The following is a 14,065-nucleotide window of genomic DNA, read 5'->3' as shown; positions in this document are numbered from 1 at the left end:
AGTTGCTCCGCAGTTGTGATTTTGTTAGCTGTTGCCAAATTCTCTTCAAGGAGATTGCCCCACTGTGCATTCCCAGTGTCAGGGTCTGTGAGGGCCTGTTTCCCTGCAGCCTCACCAGCAGGATGTATTGTCATACTTTTTTCTAATTATTTTATTGGTGTTATCTCCATGTTTTTAACTTGAATTTCTCTAATAATTGAGTTTCAGTGATTTTTCAAATTTGATATTTTGTATCTTTTAGGGACTTTTTAATATGTACATTAATATTTTTAATATCTTTTTATACGAATTGCATGTTCCTGTCTTTTTCCCATTTTTCTATCAGATTTTGGTTCTATGTCCTTTAATTTTTAAGAGTTTTTCTGTATTACAGGGATGTCAGCCCTTTTGGTGATATTTTTTGTCAACGACCCTTCCCCCCAACACACACATTGTCTTTTGACTTTGATTATAGCATTTATTTTTACCCTAATGACTCCCTCTTTCCTGGGGGTTGAGGTCTTAATACACCATTCTCTAAACACACAGTTGCTAAACCTTTGCTGTATCCTGTTTGCAGTGTACTTCCTGACAAAGTCTCAACTCCGGCATTGGCTCCCAAATGATTCCTCAACTAGAATGAGTTAGGTTAAAGAAAGAAATTATCTTCTGCTTTCTCAGAGGATGCTGCTTTTAAAAGTTATTTGATCCTCACAGTATCCTTTGATGATTCTCTGTGATTATGTGACTAGTACTAGTTAACTAAGTTAGAGTTTCTTTAAAATTTCCTCACTGCCATATCTGTATGGAATGATTCACTGTTAGACTTGAGACTTCGTTTTCCCAATTCATTATGATTTCATGAATGTATTTCCACCAAAATCTTTCTTTGCCTTAATAAAATTTAGAATATATAATAAAATTTGTAAGTCCCAATGTTAACTTGAGTGGCCATTTCTGTACATTCAATTACTGCAGACAGTTCCTTCAATAAATAGCGAAATGGCTAGTCAGTGCATACCATCTCCTGTCAGGTCAGCCATAGAGAGGCCAATTTCCTGGGAGCTAATGAAGCTTCAGAGTCAGGTCCCCTCACTTGCAGCAAGGGCCAGGCCTGGAGACTTTTTCATAGTTGTCATTACAGAAGGGACATTTCTGCATGTTCATTAATTCTTTAACGGTTAAGAAGGATTTCCTCTGGGGGGATTAATTAGCAAGTATATGCGGTAGAGATGAAGTATAGTAGGCCATGTGAAAAACTCCTGAACTATGTTGCGTGGATATTACTTCAGATAGAAATGGCAGTTGTTTATTTTTTTTTTTATTTTTTTTTTTTAAAGATTTTATTTATTTATTTGAGAGAGAGACTGAGATAGAGAGAGCATGAGAGGGGGGAGGGTCAGAGGGAGAAGCAGACTCCCCGCCGAGCAGGGAGCCCGATGCGGGACTCGATCCAGGGACTCCAGGATCATGACCCGAGCCGAAGGCAGCCGCCTAACCAACTGAGCCACCCAGGCGCCCCAGCAGTTGTTTATTTTTAATAAACTTATTAGACTTAAAAAGCTTAAGACTAGAACGCCTGATTTAAAATGGTGTTTTTAAAAGTACCTCTGCAGTCATGGTGGGCTGTCACCACCAGGTTACCTTCCCTCAGCTGCTGCTCTCTTCCAACCAGTTACTGAGGAGTGGTTGAAGAGCGGAGGTGGCCAATGGTAATTGACCCTCTCTGTGTACTTGCCACCTTGCGATTCCTAGAATTCAGTTAACTGTATACTCAAAAATAGTCGCCTAGCTTTTAATACACATGACATAACCACATTATTCTTGTTAAACAATTGAAAACCCTGTAGGTAAGGCTGAAGCCCCCTTTTACTTCTGCTCATGATCTCGCTGCTCTCTGTCGTCTCCCTCCCACCACATCCCACTTCAGTCATCATCGGTTTCCAGCTCCTCTGGAGCCTTCCAGGTCATCTGTGCGCCTTCCTCTACTCAGTGTGGTCCACCGACCAGCCGCAGCAGCTCCTCGCTGGGCCCTGGTTAGAAATGCAGAATCTCAGGCACCTCCGCAAACCTGTTGAACCAGAAGCTGCTTTTTTTTTTTTCTTTTAACATAACAGCTTTATTTATAATAGCAAAAAAAACTGGAGACAACAGAAATACGGCATATCCAACAACGGAATGCCGCTGCAGAGATGTATGAACTATATACGTTTGTCAACCAGAATCTGCCTTTTAACAGGATCCTTAGGTTTCTGGAAGTACGTGGTTTTGTATTACTTGTATTAATGAGTGTAGAAAATGCTGCCAGTGTGTTCAAAATTTACACAAATGGCCTGATGCCCTAACATTTTTCCATCAACAAGGTGCCCTAGAGACAGTTTCTCTGCTCTGGTGTTATGGTAGTCCTGTCTCATTCTTTCTTAGCTGCCGCCTGACTTCCCTTCTGTACTGTTGTTAAATGGCTAGTCATTTCCCCATTGAGGGACATTAAGGTTGTTTTCAGCTTTTTGTTTTTTTGAGACATCCAGTGTTGCAGTGAACTCTCCTGGGCGTATCTGGTGTACATGTGTCAGTGAAATAACTAGATGGAAGGGTGTGAACATTTTTAATTTAAAGATCCTGCTAAATTTGCCTTCCAAAGTGGCTCTATCAATTTGACTTACTTTGTTCAGTGATGAATTTGCATATTCTTTATTCTTTATAGCATTGTTTTAATTACTGCAGCTTTATATGTTTTCATATCAAGTTGCCCAGTTCCCCTCTTGTTGTAATTTTAAATTATATTGGCTTTAAAAGAAATTTAAAATTTGTCTTCTATAGGAAATGTAAAATAGTTTGTCAGGTTCTGTGAAAAATTCTCTTAGGGTTTCCATGACAAGATATTGTATTGAATTTCTAGATTAATTTGGGTGGAGAAGTTAAGCCTTATGATATCTATTCCTGAACATGGTATTTCTCTCAATTTATTGCAGCCTTAAGTCCTTTAATAAAGCTTATTAATGGTTGCATATATGTATGCTTTTATACATATGTGTGGGTTGCATTATAGTTTTGCTTTTTTTCTTTTAGGTTTATTCTTTGCTAATTTTCCTAGGTATTATGAGCGGGATTTTTGAAAATATTTTTTATTTGTTTATTTTTAATTTGTCTATTATATATATTTTTACTGAAGTATAGTTGATGATGTTGCATTAGTTTCAGATGTATAACAGTGATTCAGCAAGTCTGTTAGGCTGTGCTTCCCACAAGGGTAGCTTTACCTCTGTCACCATGGAATGCCGTTAAAGTACTATCGACCATATCCCCGTGAAAAGATTGATTTTTAATTGATTCCCAGTATATAGAAAATTATCTGTGGGAGGTTTTTTTTTTTTTTTTTAATGTCAGTCTTGTACCTGCTTCTGCTGGACGCTAATAGTTTTAATTATCTGTTAGATCTCTAGGATTTTCTGAGTAGGCAATCATATGCCTTCTAATTAATTGTGGTTTTATACTTTTCTCCTAGTATTTATACATCCATTTCATTTTCTCATCTAATGGAGGCTGAGAACTGCCAGGACAGTGTTGAATAAATAGTAGCATGATAAGATAACATTGCTGTCATCTTCTTCACTTACTGGGAGTACTTCTGATAATTCCCCATTAAAGTATGATAGTTTCCAAAAATACCTTGTAGTAGATATTCTTCTATCCAAATTTTCTAGCAAAAAGGCCTATATTACTTCTTAAAATTATGAGTGGGTTTTAATTTGATGGTATGCTTTTCTAGCATTCACTGATAATATACTTTCTCCTGCATCTTGATGGCAGTGATAGATTTTCTAATGCAGAATTATCCTGGTATTCCTGAGGCACACTCTACTTGGTCACCATTTATTCTTTTGCCAGTGATGGATTCTGTTTGCTAAATTATTTGTTTAGAAAGGTTAAATCTCTGCTATAAGTGAGATTGACCCACACATTTTTTTTTTCTTTGTGCTATCCAGGTTTGGTTTGTTATGAGTTGTTCATAGAATGTAATTATTTGATTTTTGACCTTTTGGTGGAATTTGTCTTCACATTTCTGTCCCAGACTCAAACAGGATTGTTGGTGCTATGATTCGTTAAGTATTTTTATTTCTAATAACAGTGAGCATTAGCTTTTGGCAGGTTTGTGTGGCATTCAAATTATCTTTATTTCCACATTTAGTGGAAATAAATTTTTCTTAGCAAAGCTTTGGGAATAAAACAGCATTTCCTGAAAATGTTGGAGTAATACATTTTCTTAAAATTCGTGTAAACAACTGTTTTTATGCTTAGTGAATTATTTTAGAGTTGAAATAAATAGGTGGAGAAGAGAACCCTTAAGTAACTGACTTGAACCTGTTAGAAAAAGAAATTGGGGGTTTTATTGTGCTGTCGAGTAGAGACAGCGCTAACCAGAGAAAGCAAAGGAATTTATAATTCAAGGAAATTCTACTTCAGCTAACTGTGAGGATTTAATATTAGAAGAGTAGGGCAGACGGGCAGATTTAGGATTGGGAACAGATCCTGGGGATCTGCCATGTGGGATTCACGTTAGCTTGTTGTGGAGTTGAGGTGGAATCCATTTGAAGAAGTGGGAGAGAATGAAGAGAGCAGCCAGGTCCGTGGTAACAGATCTCAGTCCCGTGCTTCACACACATTCCCAGTTTCCCCTTGTGTCACTGTTCATCTGTCCAGTCTTCAATCTCAGAATCACCTTTTTAAGCCTGTCAGTAGGAACTCCAGTTTGGGTAGTACACGCTCATATATACTAGTCATAATAAATGATTGCAGATGGAAAAGGGGACATGTGTTTTCTCCTCCCTCTTAAACTTTCACAGCATACTTGCACATATATGTGTGTAGATAGGACTACTGGGTCCAAAAGGTTACACATTTAAAAATTCTTTATCTCACTAGATTGCCTTCCAAATAGTCTAGCTGTGCACACTCAGATTGAATACCTATTTCCTTATAGGTAGATCAATGTTGATTATTACCAGCCTTTAAGTTTTGTTAATCTAATGGACAAAAATTGCTTTGTGATTGTCTTAATAATGAGATTTAGCATGTTTTTTTTCTTTTGGTCATTAAAATTTTTTTCTTTTCCAAGGCATTGCTCATGTTAATGTTCTTACCAGTTGGTAGGCATTCTTCATGTTATAAATAGTAGTCCTGTGTTGACAGTGTTTTTTCCTAACCTGCTATCTGTCACAACTTTTAGATATATGTATCTTTTGCTCTACAGAATGTTTTGATAGTTAACTGTCTTGGTCAAGAAGTCCTTTTTCTATGGCAACATGATAAACACTCTCCTGTATTTTTTTCTAATATCTTTATAGTTTTGTTTTTCTTTTAGCTAGTTTGTTGTATTGGAGAATAATATTTACAGTTTGGGGACACAAGGATTGCACTTAAAATATTTTCCATATGAAATAGCCAGTTGTCCCACTATTTTGTTGAATTTCTGCTGTTTGAAAATGCTACCAATTAGCATATATTAAGTTTCCATAAATTTCTGAAGTTTCTATTCAACTCCATTAAATAATCTGTTCTGCAGCAACTTCACAGAGTTGCTTGCATAGTGTGTTTTGATAACCTAGTATGCAAGTTTCCCTCAGCTTTGTTCCTTTTGGTCAAAATTCTTCTGGGCATTTTTGTGGGTGTTTTTGTGTGTGTATGTAAGTTCATTTTAAGAGTTTTATTTTGGAATGGGGCACCTGGGTGGCTCAGTCAGTTAAGTGTCTGCCTTTGGCTCAGGTCGTGATCTCAGGGTCCTGGGATTGAGCCCCGCATCTGGCTCCCTGTTCTGCTTCTCCTCTCCCTCTGCTGCTCCCCCTGCTCGTGCGCTCGCTCGCTCACACTCTCTCTCTCTCAAATAAATAAAATCTTTAAAAGTTTTATTTTGGATTTTGTAGGTAGTAAAGGGGCTGCATTTTATCTTCTACAAAGACAAAAATATGAAACTCCCTGAAAAATTAGTACTTAGCCAAGATTTATTTTTATTTTCCATGGGCTGGATATTGTTTTAAGTTCTTTGCAAATACTGTTACAGGAGAAGCAATTACAACCTTCATTTCTCAGTGAGCAGAAAGCCTGCTGGAATGACTGTAATGAGAAAACATTAACAAGCCAACAACTGTATATTTTAGTAGAGACGGTATAAGTGGTGTACAAGGATAGGTCTGAGATAGACCTGCCAAGGTTCCAGTCTTACTCCCTCCATGTGCCCACCCAGTTTGCGTACAGCCACATTTAACATGATTGTCCTTATGTATCTGTGTTCTGCGTTTTGCAGATTATGAGCATTTCCCCATATCATTAATTTTATAAATTTAACCAACAAATGTTTTATATCATACTTATTTCAAAATCTACTTAACCCTTGTCGGCAATTTATTTTTAATTACATTTTTCTTTCGTAATTGTGATACCTGCAAAAGAGTATGTCACATACGAATTATGGAGTGTAACAATCATGGGAACACCCGGGAACTACCTAATTTCAACGAGAGCCTTTCTAACAGTCATGTATGGAACTGTGTGCTCTTTCCCTAAAGGTCTTAATTAAAGTTACACAGTTTCTCTGACTGTCCTACCCCTTTGAAGAGAGGTTTTTGTTTGTTTGAAAATTGTGTGAAATTACTGGATCAGAAGCCACGAATATTTTAAGCTTTTGTTGGAGTCAAGTATTCATCCCCCCAGCAGTACCTGAAAGGGTATCCCAGCATTTCCTTACCAATGTTGGGTATTACACATCAAATCAAGTAAAGAACTTAGCTTACCTGATAGAAAAGTTGTCTTTTAGTTTGTATTTCTCAGATCCTTGGAAGCTAAATGGTTTTGAAAATTTTGGCAGTCCTTTTATAGTTAGATTTTAAAAAATCTTTTCTCTATTAACTCTTCACATTAAGGACATTCACCTTTTGTGGCAAATATATTTTCTCTGTTTTCTTTATACTTCTGTGCTTTTTATTTATCTGAGTTTTACTTTTTAAAATGTAGGCAGATCCATGGTCTTTTTCTTTATAATTTGAACTTGAACGGTTCATTCCCAAGTGTAAAATTTCTGTTTTTATCATCTTAAAGCTTTATTTTTAAATAGTCTCTGTCCCCAGCATGGGGCTCAAACTCATGACCCCGAGATCAGGAGTCACAATGCTCCACTGACTGAGCCAGCCAGGTGCCCCAAGTTTTAAACCTTTAAGTTTGTAATTTATCTGGAATTTATTTTGCTTTATGTTGTATCTTGATGGTCTAAATCTCGGTCAATTAGGCAGTATTTCCAGTGTTATTTATGCCTCATGCCCATTTACCGGAAGTTGAAGCTTCCGTGTGTGTTAGAATCTCTTTTGGACTGATCTGCTGTCAGATGTAGATGAATTTATCTGTCTCATTTCTTGGAACAAACCATTTCTCTAAAGGAACTTTGAAAAAATATTTTTGTAATATTTTGAGGTGTAGATTTAAACACTGGCAATTCTTGTTTAATGGCTACCACTAATGTTATATTTTCTCAGCCTTTATATCTTTGAGTACTGTAGTAACTATTAAAATTTAAAACAAGAAACACCAAGAAAGGGAGTGGGTGGTATAGGTGATATTGATAAACCTTTCTAGGAAGAAGCATTTGTCCCTAGGAAAGGGAGGGAATTTTGAAGCCTTTTAAAGGACTCTCTGAGACCTTCCTACCTGTGTATAATGTATAATTTATGGACGGTATGCAGGTGAATTAAGTTGCAGTCTTTTACCCTAGTGGATTGTGTGTTCAGTGGCGGTGCTCCTTCTTTCTCTAGTGTAAATCTGAGGCTGGAGATGTGTTCATTAGACTTGTAGAGTTTACTGACCTTCAGCCATAAGTTATTTGTCTTCCATGAGCAAACGGATCTTTCTTTTATTGGTGCCCTGTTTTCCTAGTCGTGTTCTGTTTATTGTACTTTATCTAGGGGCTTTTATCACCATATTAACTTTTCTTCTTCAAGAGCAAGAAAGCAGTTGTATTCTTTAGTAAAAACACTAAATTGGGAAGATAATAAAACCAAACTCTTACCACAGGTTTTTAGCATTAAAATCACAGATTTTAAAAATCTTATTGACTTGAGTGTCATTCTTTTACCAGGTGGCTGGAACGGGGCCCCAGGACTGTGTTTGTTGTTTGTTTTTTGCTTTCCAGGGATTGATCCCCACCTGCCTTTAAGTCCAAGTGTCTGAAGATTAACACAAGTGTGTAACTGCTGTGTTCTCTGTGTACGTCCCTGTGAGTTGGGAATGCAACTTCCCCACCCCCACAAAAATGTCCTTAAATCTAAGTCTATATATACTTTGGTAATCATAGTACTACCTGGATTTTTCTTTTTTTAAGGTTTTCTGCTTTTAGTGTGTGAAGGTCTTCAGAGTTTTTTCTGAATAGGAGAGTTATTCATGTTGGATTTAGTGTTTTATAATAAATCTCGGTCACATTTTGAGATTTTGTGATGCTTTGTTTATGGTCAGTTAATAGAAATACATAGAATTATTTATATTTTTTCATTTTTGGGTCTAGAGCTTCCTTTGCTTAGGTAATACCAGTTTTCAAGCTGGAAGATGACGTGATCTTCTCATAGTTCACTGTTGGACAGAGAGAAGAATTGGAGGCCCAGAGGTTGAGGGGTTTACCCAGAGTCACGCTGGTCAGGCTGAGACCTGAGCCCAGCTCCTGTGACATCCACCACATAGTGGTGGCTTCTGCCCCTTTTCTTGCTGCTTAATTGATAACCTCCATGTAGTGGAGCTCCTCCCTTTAAAGGTGTCGTCATGACAACATCATGAGGTTTGAGATGGACACAGTTTATAGATAAGTATCAGAGAGTTTAGTCATGATGCTATTTCTTCCTTCACCTCTGCTCTTTGTTTTTTCTCTTATATAATCTAGCATCAAGTTTTTATTGCAGTGGTTTTCAAGGAGGGAGGCAGCTCGTGTTTATTCTCCGGAAGACATCTGATAATGTCTGGAGACATCTTTGATGGTCCTCACTGGGTTGGGGTTGTGTGCTCCTGGCATCCAGCTGGTAGAAGCCAGGAATGCTGTTTAACATCTGACAGTACAGAGAACACTCCACACAGTAAAGAATTCCCCAGCCCAGTATGCCAGTCATGCTGAGGTTGATAAAACCCAGGTAATGGGAATGTACCAGAGATCAGTGGTGGAGTGGGAGGTCCGGTGTAAGGTGAGCAGGACAAGGGGGTATTAATATTAAGGCTGTAGGCAGGGAGACTGAGGAGAAGGGGCTGTTATAGGTGAGTAGTGGTGGGACGGCGGGCTGACTGTTACTGCCTCCCTCTTACGTTCTCTGTGGTGGCTGGTCCTGCAATCATACAGATACACGGAAACCTCCAAGAACCTCAGTAACCTGTGTACGATCTAGATATTTCCTGAGAGTGCATAAACACCACCGGAAGTGGATGAGAAGTTTTCAAGTTGTGGTACTTTCCCTGTTGCTTCAGAGCCCTGAATATACTCCTGTGACGTGAAAGTGATTACTAAAGATACCCAGTCTGCTCTTTGGGCGGGGTGGGGGTGGGGGTTGGGGTTCAAATAGAAGATGTTAAAGACAAACCTTCACCAGTGGTTGGCTCTAACGCCAGGATTTTCCCTTCTCACACACTGTGACCTTGTGCGTATTACATACCAGGCTGACTTAGCATTTACTTAGCAGTTCAGTATTCCAAACCCATTCCTCATCATGGAAATAAAGAGCAGTTCCTCTGGTGGCTGTAGTCTGCTGTTCCCTTTTCTCTTTCTGGTAGCATCAGACTTCTCAGGGTGCTGAGATCAGGCACTGGGCCTTAGGGGAGGCGTCCCCAGTGAGGGAGATGGAGCATTCAGCACTCAGCGCAGTCCTTTCTTGAGGGCTCTGCATTGTTTAAGAAGAGGCTGTGTAGACAGGGAGACTTTCAGGAGCTAGGTGAAGGAAGACAAGATCAAGTTAAACCACCAATTCCCTGGTGAGAGTATCAGCAGGTGATTAGAAACCGTGTCCATGGGGTGGCTGAGCTGCCTTACTTGCATGGATGAAAGTCGTCCCCTCAAACACCTGTGAAGATAAAAGTGCAGTAGGTAGTAAGATACAGAGGCTGGCTTTAGAATATGCCAAATGACCGGAATAATGAAACATCCTAAAGTCTGCGTAAAAAAATGAAAGGAAGGAAGGAAAGAAAGTTAGTAAAAAAATCCAAAAGGTCTTACCTCCCATCCAGAATGTAAAGTCCATAGTGAGAACTACCTTATGTCTCATTTAGCTCTTGGCACAGAATAGATATTCAGAGTTAATAGCAGTCGAAGCAGTTTAAAAATTTTCTTATCTTGTTTTTGATTGTATTAATCTTATTAATAATGTAATGTAGATTCTCATTTTACCTTATCACTATTCATCTCTTTCTCACCTTGCATCTTCATGAATTGTAGTGTCTTTATGGGCCAAGTGAAGGGTCAGAAATACAAAATGTGAATCACAGAGGGGAGGGGATGATCACTATCATAGCGTAATGCTTTATACAAAAGAGCTCCTTGGGTTTTCATGTGTTCTTAAAAGGTGTGGTTTACAAAACTTGATAAAGCACACTCCTTTGGGATTATATAGATTAAAATACACATGTAGATCATCCATTAGGTGATCACAGCCATATCATAACGTCCCAAACTTTTCTTGTTAGCTGGTTTTTGCAATACATGTGTACCACCAACACGGTTAATTGTTTCTTTAAATCAGCTTACTTTCCCTTTTAAAGGTAAACTTTCTCACTGCCATACATGCCAGGGTCATTTAGCTTAAGTAGAAGTATAAAAAAACGAAAACTGTATAAAAAAAGCAACAATATTAGTTTGGGGAAAAAAATACAAAACCACAGCAAATTAATTTACAAAAATGTATACCTGAAGATGTTTTTTATCACTGGGAATATAGTTGTTTCATAAATAGTCAATAATAAAGGGATAAGAATGCTTAATACTCCCTTGTGAAGGCAAAAGTGAGATGCTCTCTGTCATTAATACTACCAAATGATTAATAGTTTTGTAATTTTGTCAGCCAGACTGAGAGCCAGCTCACATGTACACAGTTGGAAGTACATAAGATATTTAACCATTTTCTTTGATAGAGTTAGAATACCAAGAATTTCTAATACAGGTGATGAAAGCGACTTTGGTTTCAAGGAGCACAAGAAGCCATCCTCCACGAAAGAGTCTGAATGTGTCAAGTTTTCCAGGTAGCAGTCAGACAGTGGAAGGGGGTCCCATAGTCACTCGTTGTGGCCATTCTGGTATGGAAAATGAAACCTTTATTATGTCTTTCAAGTTCTCTTAATATGTAAAATATTTTTACTAGGTCTTTCAATTTAGATCATAAAGATAACAAAAGACCCCATATGCTTTTATCAGTGTCTAGGCCCAGAGCTCTACTTTTGTGCTCACGGGGGAATTCATATCATCTTACATGTAGAATACTGTATTGCCTTATGTAGGGATAAATTCAGATGGCTTAAATGAGCCAATATCTTTGCAGGGTATGATGATTTGTGAAGTTTTGCTTATTTGTGCCTAGGCTGACGTGGACCTGTCTGTCCACCGGAGTGAGTCTCTCTTTTCTTGCAATGAGTATAGTAGTAGTAGACTTTCAGAGCTTTGAAGTTTCAGTATTAAACGGCAGTGGAAGTCACTACCCATCTCTGTAGAAAGTAGAGACAGGAGGATTCAGCATCTTTCTTTAATAAGTGTTAACATTTTGAATTTGCTTCTCTTTCTAAACATGGAGTAGATTTCATAAGTTCCCGCAGGTGTTCCTATTTTCATGATGACCTTTACCTTTAAGATTGTTTTTAATCACTTAATCTTATCCATAATAAGTTTAACAGAAAGAAGAGATATTCAAAGAACAGTGCCAACTCCATTTCCCAATTATGTATACTTGCATAATAAAGTAGACCGAAAGTTACTCCAAGGAGTCGGCAGTATCAGTGATGAGTGCATTCATACATGTTGTGAGATTGAGTGTTCAGAATCTTGGTTGGCCTTTGGGCATACAGAGTGTCCCATCTATGTGTACTTTTTCTTCCCCTTTCTTATGATAAATATAATACAAAAGTTGCCACTATAATCATTTTTTTTTAAAGTAGGCTCCACACCCAGCGTGGGGCTTGAACTCAGGACCCTGAGATTGAAACCCGAGCTGAGATCAAGAGTCAGACACTTAACTGACTGAGCCACCCAGGTGCCCCTGCCACTATCAACATTTTAAGTGTACAACTCAGCGGCATTCACAGTGTTGTACAGCAATGACCACTATTTCCAGAACTTGTCATCACCCCAACAGAAACCATAACCACTAAGTAATAACTCCCTGTTTTCTTCCCCCCGCCCCGGAAACATGTATTCTACTTTTTGTCTCAATGAATTAGCCTATTCTGGATATTTTATATAAGTGGAAATCATATAATTGTCCTTTTGTGTCTGACTTCCTTCACTTAGCCCGCTGTTTTGGAAGTTCATGTTGTAGCATGTATAAGAATCACATTCCTTTTTATGGCTAAATAATAGTTCATTGTGTATATATATTCCACATTTTATTTATCCACTCATCTCTTAGTGGTCATGTGGGTTGTTTACACATTTTGGCTGTTGTCAGTAATGCTTCAATTAACATTAACGTACAGGTACGTGTTTGAGTCCATTTCCAGTTATTTTGGACGTATATCTAGGAGCGGATCATAAGGGTTGTCTGGTGGATCATTGTTGGGTCATATGCTAATTCTGTGTTTAACTTCTTGAGGAACCATCAAACTATTTTACACACTAGCAACACCATTTTACATTTCCATCAACAACACTCACCAACACTTATTTTCCTTTTTTAAAATTATAGTCATCCTGATAAGTATGAAGTGGTACCTTATTGTGGTTTGGATTTACATTTTCCCAAAGATTAACGATGTTGAGCATCTTTTCATATGTTTATTATCCGTTTGTGTATCTTTGAAGAAATGTCTAGTCCTTTGCCCATTTTTTAATTGCCTTGTCTTTGTTGTAGTCTTTGTATATTCTGAATATTAAACCCTTAACACATATGTGATTTGCAGATACTTCCTATTTGGTAGGATGTCTTTTCATTCTCTTGATAATGTCCTTTGAAACACCAAAGTTTTAAAGTTGATGAAGTCCAGTGTGTCTGTGTTTTCCCTACTGCCCATGTTTTTTGTTGTCATAGCTAAGAATCCATTGCCAAAAATCCAATGTTGTGAAGATTTATCTCTATTTTCTTCTAAGAGTTTTATGGTTTTAGCTCTTATGTGTTAAGATTATTGATCCATTTTGAATTATCTTGTATATGGTGTGAGATGTGGTTCCAACTTCTTTCTTTTACTTGTGCGTATCCAGTTGTCCCAGAACCATTTGTTGAAAAGACTGTTCTTTCCCCCATTGAATGGACTTTGGCACCCATATCAAAAGTCAACTGGCCAACAGACACATGAAAAAGTGTTCAACATCGCTCGGCATCATGGAAATCCAAATCAAAACCTCAATGAGATACCACCTCACACCAGTCAGAATGGCTAAAATTAACAAGTCAGGAAACAACAGATGTTGGCGAGGATGCGGAGTAAGGGGAACCCCTCCTACACTGTTGGTGGGAATGAAAGCTGGTGCAGCCACTCTGGAAAACAGTATGGAGGTTCCTCAAAAAGTTGAAAATAGAGCTACCATACGACCCAGCAATAGCAGTACTGGGTATTTACCCCAAAGATACAAATGTAGTGATCCGAAGGGGTACGTGCACCCCAATGTTTATAGCAGCAGTGTCCACAATAGCCAAACTATGGAAAGAGCCAAGATGTCCATCAACAGATGAATGGATAAAGAAGATGTGGTGTGTGTATACACACATGTGCGCACGCACAATGGAATATTATGCAGCCATCAAAAAACTGAAATCTTGTCATTTGCAACGACGTGGATGGAACTAGAGGGTATTATGCTAAGCAAGATAGTCAATCAGAGAAAGACATGTATCATGTGATCTCACTGATATGAGGAATTCTTAATCTCAGGAAA

The 14,065-nt window shown here is 38.1% G+C and overlaps 1 protein-coding gene and 1 long non-coding RNA gene across 4 annotated transcripts in view; both read left to right on the top strand.

Moving 5' to 3' along the window:
- CDYL (chromodomain Y like) overlaps positions 1-14,065 on the top strand; it is a 173,550-nt gene that overhangs the window by 31,697 nt on the left and 127,788 nt on the right. The window lies entirely within an intron of this gene.
- Positions 1,039-6,638, top strand: LOC145722970 (uncharacterized). The gene is made up of 2 exons (XR_014147552.1): positions 1,039-1,286; positions 1,507-6,638. It is a non-coding gene; the product is annotated as an uncharacterized LOC145722970 (long non-coding RNA).

The sequence above is a fragment of the Leptonychotes weddellii genome, chromosome 8 (assembly GCF_054177405.1).
Source record: "Leptonychotes weddellii isolate Sample4059 chromosome 8, ASM5417740v2, whole genome shotgun sequence".
NCBI lineage: Eukaryota > Metazoa > Chordata > Mammalia > Carnivora > Phocidae > Leptonychotes > Leptonychotes weddellii.
This window is presented reverse-complemented; position numbering and strand designations above follow the sequence as displayed.